We start from the raw sequence: 12,167 nt of genomic DNA on the forward strand, positions 1-12,167 counted from the left end.
CCTCTACCAATAGGCTTGCCAGCTTCCAGGTGGCAGCTAGAGATCTCCTGGAATTACAACTGAGTTCCAGATGACAGAGATCAGACCCGCGGGAGAAAATGGCTGCTTTGGAAGGAGGACTGTATGGCATTATACTCCACTGAGCCGCCGCCCAACCTCAACTCCACCTTCTCCAGGCTCCATCCCCAAAGCCTCCAGGAATTTCCCAACCTGGAGCTGACAACCCTATCTACTGGAAACTAAAATTTCATGGGTGGAGAAAGGGATGACTGGAGAGAGAGCTTTAAAAGATTATTGTATCAGTAGAGGGGTGAGTGGTCATTGAGGAGCAGGCGCAATACTTTCTGTGCAACCCTATACACACTTACTGGTAGTAAGTCTTAATTCAGTGAGTTTCATTTCCAAGTAAATATCCATAAAGGAGTGGGATAGGATGTGCATGAGTCTGTATGTGTATAAAAATACATCTGAAACAGCTTGTTTCTTTACATGAAGCACAAACATTTATCTGCAGCATACGTCGCTATGCATTTCCTACTCAAAAGTTGGCACGGTGTAGTAGCTAGATACAACTATGAATAAAGAAGTCCCCAGATTGAGACTCATCTGTGGCATGAACTTATTAAGTGCCAGTAGGCAAGTCACTCCACATTCCATCTGCAACATGGGAATAATACTGGCCTACTTTATATGCTTTATGTACAGATTATAAGGTAAAGGATGTGAAGTGCTTTGAACACTTGGAAACACTGTACAAATCCTAAGAACTGCATTGAAATTGCCAAATTCCTACTGAATGCTGCTGATGGTGCAGAGTGTATGGAATTTCTTGTGCCACACACTCAGAATGTGGTGACAGCTCATTTGTCACAAAGATGAAAGCAGTGCCCGTATATGCAGCTTAAGGGAAGTTTAAACACCTGTTGTCTGCCTAGTCTTGCCTGAGAGCAGAATCATCACACTTTGTATCTCAGGACAGCTTTCAGGTACATAGCTCATAAGGCAGAAAGTTAAACATGCCGGCATCCAGAATACAATTAGGTATATAGCTGCAATAGTAACTAAACCTAGTCTAGCATTTGCAGAGTTTAGTAGAGTTACTGGAGTAACTCTACTAAAGATTGTACTGTAAATCTTCTCCCATTCTGTTTCTTACCCCTGAAGTTCTTCCCACATGTCTCCAAGGGCCTTCCCACACAATCAGGTTTTGTGCAATAAAAACTTTTTGGTTCCCATTTATTATTCATAGCCATTGTGTGTCTTCATTGAAAGCTGAGTGCTATTGCAGAGTATTATCCCACTTTGCCAGCACTCAGGATAAAATATTTATGTCTGGGAAAATGCTATACATCTCTCTCAGATATATGTGCTGCTTGCATGATCCTGTTAACTATTAGAAATTGTTTGTGATGTGGTGGTCACATTGTGATGCAACACAAACTCTCTTCCCACATTTCCACAGTAATTTATGAACCTTTTAAAATTTCCTATTTTAAATTATTATCATTAGGATACTCCTTCACAGTCCATTTCCATTCTAAGAACACTCACCTAACTTTTTTAATTACAAAAGAAAAGTGGCAAAAACATAAATGTTAGGCTACACTTGTGTATACACACAAATACATCAAGTTTTTAAATTCTTTGAATTCTTTTAAAATGTAACTATTTGATCTGCAGGTATCTAGCATGCTTTTTAAACGGGATGTATGTATATACATGCAAACTCCTGAACAGCTATTCCTCACTTCCCAATCAGGTGTGGATAAGATATATTGCACTGTTACTATTAAAAAGGAACTTGAAATATTGTACAAAGGTTCAAATGCAGTCGAGGCTTATACTTTAACTGATCATGCCCACAGAGGATTGTCAGCTCCATTCTAGTACGGCTTCTGTGCTTTCAACAATTGCAGAAATTTAGTAATGGATGTTTTTCTTATGATTTACTTGCTGCCTGCCATTCATCATATTCAGAAAGGCCTTTAGTTATTCATGTGTCATCTTTCACTTGCCATGCTTCTCATGGACAAATAGTATTTTAGAGTATCCATATCAGCTGTTGCAACTTATCTCTTTTCTGTTCACAATAACTCACAGTACCTTTTATTATTCTGCATATATCAATTTTATGCTTTTAATTAATTAAATCTTTTCACTATTAATTACTTAAACTTTATCTTTATTAATTAATAGTGAAAAATGAGCAGAGGATTTTATTCAGCAGCAGCCACAAAAATCATAACAGACACTTCAAATATTCTCCAGGAATCAAGCTTTCCTTTGTCTTTAAAGACTTTTTACTATACTGGTGTGGCAACTGTTCAGCCTGCATAAGATTATACACATTCGTGCCTTATCTGCCATATTTACAATGCTGCTTTGTGGGAGTTCTTTGAACTGCATAGAGAAGGTCAAATTTAAGTTCCACCTAAGCTGATAGGGCTTACTTCTAAGTAAATTGTTAGGAATGGGACCCAAGTGCCAATACAGGACTAAGAAGCTTTTGGTAAACAGCCAAATTCGACATTAAAAAGATGCAATTGTTTAATATTTCTTTATGTCCACAACATAAGAAACTTCAAAGTGGCTTATAATTAAAACAATAATCCATCAGTATATTAAATTGCCCCTCACCAACCTCAATAAAATATTCAAAAAATAATTATAAATTATGCCTGCACTGAAACATTGGCTCAGGCTTTCATCCTATGTGCACCTGAGAGCAAGTCCCACTGAGCAGAGTTTTCCTCTGAATAAACATGCATAGGACTTGGCTAGCCAAGTCATTCCCATCTGCTTTCTACTAAAATAAACTCTTCTCAATTTTTAAACTTCAAAACTGTGTTCTCAATATTTTGTGAAAGATTTAACCCCTGTTTTGACAAGGCTTCAAAGTGGGCCAAAGATCAAACTACGCAAAAGTATCATATAATCATTCAAAATACCCATCAGAAGAGTGTTTGGAGAGGCAGAGGATATTTGCCATATCTAACCCATTCTTCCACAATATCCAAGTACCCACTGCTAACAGCTTCCATCAGTTTCATACACATATAAGTGAAGCCACTTATATAAGTGGTATCTCCCCTATCAACCATTTCCTCGCACAAATATCTTCATAAAGGGCACTATTTGTCACTCCTGTGGAATTCAAGTGCTTTCTTCCCCCTCTATGAATCTGCATAACACAAAGGAGGCATTCCAAAGAAACTTTTCCACCTGAATGTAAGAAATTGGAATCTTTTTTATTTCCACTATTCCCAGGGTTCTTAGGGCTGCACTGTAAAAAAAAGCCTGTCAGTTCAGAAAAATGAAATAATTTTCCAGGACTGTGAACGTGTTTTTGGAAAAGACCTTTTGGGACCACCAGCTCCCACTCTCTGTTCTGAAGAGATGATAGGATCGTGCGGGCACGTGTGTGCCTTCTCTCCCACGAGTAACTTGCCACCCCTATACCAGCACACCAGGCATCGCCCATCCCTCGCAGGTCTTAAAGTGGGAAGAAACTTTCCAGCCCTCGCCCCAAGAGGCGGCCATGGGCAAAAGCAGCACGTTCATTTTCGGGAGTCTGCAACAGCCTCCCAACAGCTGGCACAGCGGCAGGGGGCGGGCGGCGGGGGCCGGGGGGGGAAGCTGCCACTGAGATCTGAGAAGTTTTCCCAGCGACTCTCTCCAGCCTTGCAGGGGAGGCGCCAGCTGCCCTCAGGCCCAGACGCCTCCCTCTCCCGCCTCCCAGCCCTTTACCTTGAGGTAATCGTTTTCGGAGCGCAGCTCTTCTATCTCCCTCAGCAGCTCTTCCTCATCCACCAGCTGCCTCTCGCAGGGGGGCTCCGGCGGGGCTCTGCCTGCCGGCCTGGCGCTCCCTGCAGGCGGGGCGCTTTTGGCTGCCGCTTTCTCCAGGGCTCTCCCCGAGGCCGCCTCGTCGCCTTGCGGCTGCTCCGCTCTAGTTCCCACGAGGGTCGGCGAGACAGGTGGCGCTGCCGGCCCTTTGCTCGCTGCGTCCGAGGAGGGCAGAGCGTGCTGGGGGCCGCCGCCTGGCCCCGGCGGGAGAGGCGGCGGCTCCCGTTCCCGGTCGCTGGAGCCGGTGCCAGATTCGGCGTCGCTGCTGGCGGCTTGGGCCAGCCTCTGCTCATCGGAAAGCGCCTCGGAGGGGCAGTCGGAGAGGTCGGAGCTGCTGTCGGTGTGGCTGATCCTGGCGGCGGGGCCAGCGCCCAGCGCGGCGGCCGGGGCCAGAGAGCCCGGCTGGGCCAAGGGGGCGCATCGCTTCGCCTTCCGGCCTTTGCCCGGAGGATGGCCCGGCTCGCCGCCGGGCTGCCTCCCGCTGGCCTTGCCTCCTGCCTGATCCTGGGCCCGGGCCGCCTTCTTGCTCGAGAGGGCGCTTTTGGCGCTGCCCGCTTTGCCAGGCGAGCCGGCAGCCAGACCAGACGCCGCCGCCTTGGCGCCCTGGGAGCAGCTGCGCCGCGAGAGGCGGCTCTGAGTGGCCAAGAGCCCCGGCGACTGCGGGCGGGCTCCCCCCTGCTGCTGCTGCTGCGGCTTGCCCGGCAGGCTGGGGGATTTGGGGGGCACGGGCGGGGGTTTGGCGGAGGACGCCCGGCCGTGGAGGTCCTTGAGGAACGGTCTGGCGGGCGAAGGTGCTCGGTGGAGCCTCCTCTTCTCGGCGAAGGAGTGGTGGGGACTCTGCGGCGACGGCGGCGGTTGCCGGAGAGCCTCTCCGGGGCCGGGGCCGTTTAAAGTCTCCATGGTCCCGGCCGTTGGAGAAGCAGCCGGGCAGAGGCAGACACTTGAAGCTCTCCGAGTCCTTCCCAGGCGCAGGAGTCACAGTGGCGGCGAGCCTCCCGGTAAAGCCCTGCAGCGAGAGCGGCTTCCTCCAGTTTTCTCGTTTGCTCTCTCATCACTCCAGTTTCTGCCTCGCCACCAATCTCACACTATCCCCTCGGTGTCAGGCCGATTCAATTACACGCCCCCCCCCTCCCGGTCGAAAGAGAGAATAAAAAGCGGTGGCAATCTTATTTTCCCAGCTCGATGCAGCTCAAGAGAAGGTTGCAGCCCCAACATCGCCTGCCTTTTCCTTGCCCCCGATGCCGGCGACTGTTTTCTGGATTCGTTCGCTTCTCTAGCTCGCAGATCATCCTCATTCATTCATCTCGCGAGTCGTTCTCGCCCCCTGCCCCTTCCGATCTTCCCCAGCTCCTTCCTCGTCGCTTTAGCTCCTGAAATAGAGAAAACTGCAAGCGCTGCTGTCTCCAGTACTGACGCTGCCTGCCCCCTCTGTGCGCATGATCCTCCCCTTCTGTCATCCAGCCAAACTGTTCTCGGCGCAAGCCGCTTTTTCGAGCTCTCTGCCTGCGTTTTTACTCGGGCTCCTGTGTCAGTTGTAGCCGATAATAACCTTGATGAGGGGTGTGTGGAGATTTAATTCTGCAGTCATTAGGGCTGTACTGTTTCTGGCTAAACTCTGCCATATTGTTTGTAGCCTGGCAAAAATAAATAATTTGCAGTAGTAACAATAAACCCATTCAGTTTCCTCTGCTTGATTATGCCACAGGCGATGTAAAAACTGATTTAATATTAGGAAGCAAATCACAGTTTGCTAAAAAGATAATCACTTGGATGCCAAGGAATGTGATCCTCACACAGGCATCCCTGCACTTTAACGTGATGTTGTTTATTAGAAGCAGGTACTTGGACTTGCAAATCAAATGAAGTTTGGGCCTGTTAGTTCTGTATTTCAGAACTGGTGAAACATTAGATACTGTTTTCTCTTACACTGATGGCTTTTGAAAAACTCTGATTCTGGTTAGCACACTCTAGCATTCACTTCTACAAACAAAAATGGTGACACCTCTCATACAAACGCACTTATATAGCAGTTCCATGTATACATCAGGATGACCACAGGGAATATAAATATGATCTTACATAAAATGTATTGAAAATCAGTTGTCCATTATGAATATATTAGGAGTATTCTCTCAGAACTGCAAAAACTGATTTGTCTGTCATTTGTCATTGTATAATTTAGCACTTTTGTAAATTCTATTTTATCACAAGTTCACAGGGGTAAAGTATTGGTTCAAGCAAAGCTTGAAAACCAAGGGCTAGAGGCTCAATAGCACTTGATGGTGTCTGGAGATATGACTCTTATTACACATCTGAGGCATTGTCTTAAGAGATGGTGTCTGTCACCATTAATGAAATGTGCGGAAGTCTGATAATCTCACCCAGAACAAAAGAGTCATCGATGGCTAATCAAAGGATAACTAGCTGATAGCCCACTTAAATTACGCAAAGCAGGTTTGTTCTTGTTTTTTTTTTCATTGACATATGAATCATTTGTTCCTAGCTTCCATGTGGTTTTGTGCATTTTCAAATCATAATACATCTCTCTAATAGGATTAGGGAGGGACTATTGCTCAGTGGAACAGCCTCTGCTTTGTATGCAGAAGGTCCTAGGTTCAATCCCTGGCATCTCCAGTTAAAAGGATCAGGAAGTAGGTGATGTGAAAGGCCTCTGCCTGAGACCCTGGACAGCTGCTGCCAGTCTAAGTAGACCACAGTGACCTTAATGAAACGGAGGTCTGATTCAGTATAAGATAGCTTCATGTTACATGTTACAAGACTGACACAAAAATACAGTAAAGCAATAAGAAATAGTTATCTATTTGTTTTTGTATTACATATTTTGTAATACCATTGCTGCATGGCTGTCCCTCCCATCTGAGGTTGCCTGTCTCAGTAGACTTCTGGGTACCATTCAAGACCAGAAACCTTTCAATGACATATTATTATTGTTGTTATTGTTCGTATATTTTCACCACTACAGGGTGCTGTTTATACTCTCTGCCTCAGGCATCAAGCTGTCTCTATAGTGTTGTGGATTCCTTTTGGATACGATCTCTGTTCTTGATTTCTTTCTTGGCAAGGCACCAAGTCTTATTAGTAGCTTTCTTACTCTCCTGCCCTATACCAAGGGCTCAGGGCAGTTTACAGTATGTTTCACTTTATATTTAAGTTTCATAACTGCTTTGCTTGGTAACTTTGCTTAGGCTGAGAAACAATAACTGAACAGGGGTTTGAAGTGCAGGGATTCAGTAGACAAAGCTCATGAAGGAGATGCTAGTGAATCTGTTATGACTATTAAGCTTGTTAGCTCAGGCATTGTTCTACTGATGCATAAATTTATTTATAGTGTTTTGCAAAATCCACAAACACTAAAACATTCTATATAAAATAAAGGTTGGTGTTATTTTTATGTTTTGAGATGGGTCTTTACAAGGTTGGTGCTATTGTTTTGTTCTGAAATGGGACTCTATTGCACTTTGCTGGAACCTTTTAAACAAATCTCTAGAATAACACCTTATGTGTGTTTGTGTGTATGGGGGAGAGTTGCTTAGAAACAGTCTCAGCTATTTTAATATCATTCAGAAGGCTTTTTTGTTCGATTGTTATTGTTGTTTTTGTTGTTATTAAAGTTATTTCGTGTCCACCTTTCTCACTGAGACTCAAGGCATATCGTGTACCATCAAGTCGAAGCTGACTTATGGTGACCCCTGCTGAGTTTTTCAAGGCAAGAGACTAAGAAGTGGATGCCATTGCCTGCTTCTGCGTAGCAACCTTGGTCTTCTTTGGAGGTCTCTCATCTAATTACTAAACAAGGCTGACCCTGCTTAGCTTCTGAGATCCAACTAGATCAGGCTTGCCTGAGCTATTGCGGTCAGGACCAAGTTCTCTTCATCAGATGCAGTAGTCTCAGTGTTACTGTGCCATGGCTCTAAGTAACCAGGATGGCCGTGTCAAGGTAGAGGGCATCTTCTAGGCTAGAATGAGTTCATAGAAGGCTTTTTTTTTGCAGCTACATTAACTTGCTTTTTTAGCAGCTGCACAGGATCCAGCATAACCCCTATGCTCTTTGCCTAGTAGAAGGGGAGGTGAAACTGACAGTGCCTTGGGAGGCAAAGAGGAAATTAACAAACCCTCTGAGGAGCCATCTTTGCTGGCTCTGTAGAGAGGTGAAATTGACAAAGCCTTCCAATATCTTTTAAAACTCAGCTTCCCAGCTAACATTATGACTCCCTTCACATGCTCCTCCTCGTGTAATTCGTCTCTTGTAGCTTAGCCCCAAGTCTGCCAGAGTCAACTGAACTTCGTCGATAGTAGGGAGTACAAGGTCCTTCAATATCTCAATCTTCCCAACCAGCATCACTTCCATCTTGTCTGGGTTTAGTTTACATTTGTCCACTTTCAGCCAGTTGACCATGGGTGTCAGGCAGCGACTCCAAGACTCTACTGCATCACCAGGGGATTTAGATAGAGAGATATCTTCATATTGATGACATCCAGCTCCGCAGCTACAAATTATTTCTGCTAGCTACACAACAACAGACTCTTTGAATCTGTTCCATGAGGAACAACTGAAAGCCATCCAGGGCACATCCCCTGATATCTACTTCTGCCTCCAAATGTCTCAACAGGATGGCACGATCTACTGTGTCAAAGGCTGCAGATAGATCCAAGAAGAGCAACAAAGAAGCATGGCCTTCGTCTACATTCAGAAGGAGGTCATCCACTAAAGCCACCAGAGGTGTCTCCATCCCATAGCCTGGCCTGAAACCAGACTGAAAAGGGTCCAGAGCACTAGAGTTATCCAAGAAGACATGGAGTTGGTCTGCTACTGCTTTCTCAATCACTTTACCTAGAAAGTGCAGACTGGGTGATAATTGCCCACACCATTTTTGTCTAGGGATGGTTTTTAGAATAGTGGGCAGATAACTGCTTCTTTGAATGACCAATGAAAATGCCTTGAGTTAGCGATTGATTTATGATAAACAGCAAGGGCTCATTTATGTGGTCCTTATGTGATTTTATCAGCAGAGATGGGCAAGGATCCAGTGCACAAAAAGTAGCCTTCACAGATGCCAGGATCCTGTCAATAGTCATCACTGTAACTGGGTCAAAATAGTCTATAAGCAGACCAAATGGTATATTAAGCATTTCTTCTTTCTCTTGTATATTACAGCCAGCATCCAGATCAGAGTATATTTGGGTTTTTTTGTCATCAAGAATTTTTGCAAAAGTGTCACAGCTGAGTAAAGCATGGAGCTCAAGAAAAGGAATTCATAAGCTAGGCATTAGGTAAGCCTCAAGAGAGAGGACATTCTAAAGGCGAGGCATCACCACTGAAAAATTCCTGTCTGTCTTTGCCTCTCCATTGCAGGCAGGTACAGAGCAGGCATGGCTTGAGAAGATAATCTTATTTGGTAGGATCTCCCCATATTCGGGACGGGACCCAAAAGTTTATCATGGAAGCTTTGGATGAGTAACTAGTGCAATAGCTCTGGTTACTGGAACAAATAGCAGAAGTATGAATTACTGGTCAGAACTGTCACGGAAGTCACAACCACAATTCTATCTTAGTAAGCAATTGCTGGGTGGAATGAGGCAAATTGAATTCAAACGTGTCTCTCAGTCTATATGGGTTAGATTCAGAGAAGTTTTTGCATGATATAACAGCCTGCAGGAAAAAATGGGAAGGTGGAAAGACATGTTCCATAAACCTGTTAGCACTTGTCTGCATTTTGATCCAACCCTGTGTCTGAAAGTCACTACATCCAAAATGGCTTCCTTCTCAGTCTAAGTATTTCTCCTGGCCACTTCTGCTATCATATTTTTTTAATGTCAGTATATTTTAATTTTATTTATATTCGATTTATATTCCGCCCTCCCCACAGCAACAGGCTCAGGGCGGATTACAACTAAAATTTAAAATTGCATTTCACAATTTATACAATTTAAGACCATAAAACATTTAAATACCATAGTTAAAATACATATATAGAAACACAGAGGCACAATGATCTAGCCAACCACCTATTTAGCCATCTCCAGAGCATTTTGGTAGGAAAATATGTCAGAGATGGGGGGTGTCACTAGTAGGGAGGACATGTGCTGTACTCCCCCGGCTAGGGGCACCACCTTGCATCAACCATATGCCTGGCAGAACAGCTCTGTCTTACAGGCCTGGTGGAAAGATAACAAATCCTACTGGGCCCTGGTCTCATTGGACAGTGTTCCACCAGGCTGGGGCCAGTACCAAAAAGGCCCTGGCCCTGGTCAATGCCAGGCAGGCCTCCCTGGGGCCAGGGATCTTTAACATATGTTTATCACTGGAACGAAGAGTCCTCTGGGGGTCATATGGGAGGAGACAGTCCCACAGATACACCGGTCCCAGTCCACATAGGGCTTTATAGATTATGAAATAGCTCACCTGAAGTTGGTTGAAGTATATTTAGAGAATTAAAATCTGGCATAAGGGAACAGAGCTATTTCTAACTGAAATGTTATTAGTGATCTGTGTGTCATTAGATTATATTTGGATGTCATTGGGAGCTTGTGAGGTGGAGACATGGAAGTTGCATGTACTATGATGTCACTTCCGAAAAAACCCAGAAGTGATGCCAGGTAGTTCCAAGTAGCTGCAAAATCGTAGCATTTCTAGCAATTCATAGAGCTGCCTGATGTCATTTCCTGGGAAAACCCAGATGTCACGGCACACACCACCAATTTTTTTTCTGCTGCCACCACTTGGAGCAGTGGGAGGCATCGCAAATTGTCAGCAGGAGGCAAATTGTCAGCAGGAGACCTGGCAACCCTACTTCCACTGATGTAAACCTTTGTGATGCTGATGCTGCTCAAGACACTCTATTCAAGAGCCATCATATAGATAAATCAAATTGAAACATAGCAGGTTATAAAAAACAGAACATGGGAAAAAGCCAATAACAACATGTCTACCTTAGAACCAGAACAATCATAAACATGCCTACTCAGAACTAAAGTCCCATTTTATTCAAAGGGGCTTACTTACAGGAAAGTGTTCTTTAGACTAACATCATCCTCTAAATATGCCCAAACCAACTTTTGTTATATCTGTTTAAGGATATGCACTTTATGTGGGTGATCGGCAAGACTTTCTTCCAGTTAAAAGCATTGGCAGGGAACACACTTAAATTCTTAGGCTGTGTTGTTATGCAAACATACATGTTTTAACACAAGAATGGCTTGGTTTAATGATCCTTGACCCAGATCTCTAGGAATGGCAGTAGTGTAGATAATCGTAATATTATGATTAAGACAATAATAAAACCTCAACTGTATGACTTCCACAATCAACCAAAACTAAACCATTAAGAAAACTCACAATGTTCACAAAGTTTTATGCCTGTTGATTATTTATAATGGTTTGGATGCCCCCTATAATTTCCACAAATAGAAGGATTTCCATCTGTGGAAATGTGACTTCCCCACTTCACCCCTTCTACTTCAGCACAAAATGCCCTCTGAAATGTTGCTTATAGGGGGTGGGGGTCCCAGGAAGAGCTCAGAAGTGGGAATCAGAGAGTAGAAATAACAGGTCTTTCATGGGAGAAGGGAATAGGCAAAAATCACCTCCTTGCTGAAACAGAAATTTTTGGTAGGATTCAATCCAATGTTTTATATGACTTTCTCCTGAAAATTCATATTGCTTTAAATTATTGAATAAACAAACTTGCTTTAAATATATGACTATTGCAACCAGTGATCGACTTTCCTTGGGGTGGGGGGGCTCGTTGATGATGTTGACAGTGACATGGTCACACTGGAAGTGACATAATTGCCTCAGGTAACACTGATATTCTACCCCCCTCCATTGTCCCAGGACATTTTTCTCCCACCTCCCAGATTAGTAGCACTAGACATGGGGCTGAAATGAGCTTTCTGGTTTTTCTGGATGAACCATTGGTTTGATCCAGAAAGGCTACTGTCCATGTAATGTGTTCCTTGACAATTCACAAAGTAAGGGAGTAAAGTAATTATGAGTAAGGTAATTGTGCCCCCACCTTTCTCAGTACACGTGGAACAAACAGGGGCTTTAATCTGAGTTTACAAAGGCATTTATAATGAATAGAAACTTATTAAGGAAATCAAAAGAACACACAACATAGGCAGACAAAATGAATTGAGGACAAAAGAAAAGGTGATAAATCCTACAATCTTCTGATTAACTATTTACATACCTTAAATGATCAAAAATTAGGACACACAATTGATTCTTGGAGTTGCAATATTTAGAAATAGTCCATTACCACATTTTAGCATTTAGAGCTCTTCCCCAAGGTCTCTGTCAG

The 12,167-nt window shown here is 44.0% G+C and overlaps 1 protein-coding gene across 1 annotated transcript in view; it reads right to left on the minus strand.

Annotated features, from left to right (window-relative positions):
- Positions 1 to 3,864, minus strand: part of MTCL1 (microtubule crosslinking factor 1) — a 165,448-nt gene extending 161,584 nt beyond the window's left edge. The window contains exon 1 of the mRNA XM_054986068.1: positions 3,748 to 3,864. The gene's annotated coding sequence lies outside the window, so the exon portion shown is untranslated. The remainder of the gene's footprint in view (positions 1 to 3,747) is intronic.
- Positions 3,865 to 12,167: the final 8,303 nt, after the last annotated feature.

The sequence above is a fragment of the Eublepharis macularius genome, chromosome 7, assembly GCF_028583425.1.
Source record: "Eublepharis macularius isolate TG4126 chromosome 7, MPM_Emac_v1.0, whole genome shotgun sequence".
Taxonomy (NCBI): Eukaryota; Metazoa; Chordata; class Lepidosauria; order Squamata; family Eublepharidae; genus Eublepharis; species Eublepharis macularius.